This window comes from Microtus pennsylvanicus, chromosome 3 (assembly GCF_037038515.1).
Source record: "Microtus pennsylvanicus isolate mMicPen1 chromosome 3, mMicPen1.hap1, whole genome shotgun sequence".
NCBI lineage: Eukaryota > Metazoa > Chordata > Mammalia > Rodentia > Cricetidae > Microtus > Microtus pennsylvanicus.
In genome coordinates, this window is record NC_134581.1 from 117568148 (window position 1) to 117570123 (window position 1976).

Genomic DNA, 1976 nt, shown 5'->3' on the forward strand with positions numbered 1-1976 from the left:
GGGGACACGAGTTCAGAATCTCTCACTGCACAGCTGGTTTAATCCTCAAACAAAAAACAAAAAGCCATGAACACGGCTGGGCTCATGGGATTTGCAGTTTGACTCGGTTGGTATCTCAAGGTACCAGAAAAGTGTGCTTGACAGGCTATGGAGGAAGAGACTGAGGAGGCCACATTCTTTATCTAGCAAGGTTCTAGCTTCACTATTATAGCAAGCTTGAACTTGCTGTTCTAATATGATGTAAATATGACTGACTACAGCCTTTGTCAATAGAATGCACAAAAACGTGGCTAGCATTTATCTGCTCATCTTTTCTTTAAGGCTGTACTGGTGCTATACGACAAACAGTCAAACACTGGTATTAGACATGCAGATCTCCAAGGGCTAATATTAATATTTTTGTGTTTGCCATCAGATCTATTTTCAATTCTCCCAAAACTAAGCTTGTTGGCTTAAAAGGGTGAAAGTACTGTTTGTTCGTATAGGTTTTCTGGCCTGGATAGACCCAGTAAGTGGAAGGTCATGAGTTAGCAAGAAGGGCAGGAGAAATGGTATAGTAAGCACTGTAAACATAAAATAACCTAATGAGTTTTCTGATCCAGCATCACCATTATTTTGGATGTAATGTCATGAACTCTTCCATTACTGATACATGCATTACTCCGCTCCACTGTCTCAGTGGTCCCTAAATCAAAGAAAACTGGGCACAAATAAAACTGGATCAACTCTCCTCCTCAGAGGCTGAAGTTCGTGCAGTTTCATTTATGTCAAGCTTTGCCTTCATTTCTATATCACACCTAATCTCGACAATGATAAATAGAACTTAACATAAGGAAAAAGTTAGTCTTGGCTTCTAACACAAATGGGAGCTCCTTTAATCTCAGCACTCAGATCTGAGTTCGAAGCCAGCCTGCTCTACAGAGCGAGTTCCTGGACAGGCTCCAAAACTGCATAGAGAAAGCCTATCAAGAGAGAGACAGAGGAGAGACAGACAGAGAGAAACTTACCTCAAATAAAATTTTAATATCCATTCGTCCATTGGAACAGCTCAACCTATTTTAAAGTTTCCCAGGTGTGGTTGCAGGAACACAACCCTGAATGGCAATCTGGAACCTAGACATTAGAGTTTTAACATTGGACCAGATTTGTGCATTTTGCATCTTATACCACAATGAAGATTAGAAATGAAAACAAAACCATAGTCACTGCACAAATTTAAGTCTAGAAACTGAAAGCAGGACCGATGATGTTTAGAAACACAGAAGACGATGCATCTCAAATAAGCTGAACAACATCTAGACATAAGTATACAAACCAAAGTTATATCCCTATAAGAAATTAAATACAAAAGTCAACCGAAGCATACTGAAATACAGCCATGCAGGCCCACTAATCATAAACCATGCAGACACCAGGAGCTGGGGACTCAGCTCAGGAGCCAGAGTATCCTTTCCACAAAGGGAAGACGGCACAAGAAAGTAAGGTCTGAGGGCAAGCGAGATAATGGCTTTAAACGGAGCCTACCCCGTCTACCTTTACCACGGCATGCCAGCAGCCGTACTTCTTTGTCATAGGTTGTGTTTAGGGGTTTATATTCATTGGGGAACACATTAGTGCTGGAATATAAATGTATTAAAACCATTGCTTATATTACATATATTCAGACTGAAACTGACTGAGGCATGTATGTAGTACCTGATGTCAGTGCCTAACAGCTGCTAGTGTTAATACAGTTAACACTAAATGATGAGCAACATGGCTCATCGGGGTGTTGGTAACCTTCCTATGACAAGTGTTACTCATCTATAAAGTCTTCAGTGACAAGGTTCAAAAACCTACAGTATAATTACACAGGAATAAGTCAATATCCCAAAGAGTCTAGAATTGAAAACTAGAAAAGCAATTGTGCAGACTGAAGAAGGGAATGATCTCTTTACAGTTTGGACTTATTTTCATTATGTTTTTTCTTCTTTCAG

The 1976-nt window shown here is 39.9% G+C and overlaps 1 protein-coding gene across 1 annotated transcript in view; it reads left to right on the forward strand.

The window, feature by feature from the left end:
* The window catches only part of Necab1 (N-terminal EF-hand calcium binding protein 1), a 150343-nt gene that overhangs the window by 145929 nt on the left and 2438 nt on the right, over positions 1 to 1976 (forward strand). The gene's annotated exons all lie outside the window — the stretch shown is intronic.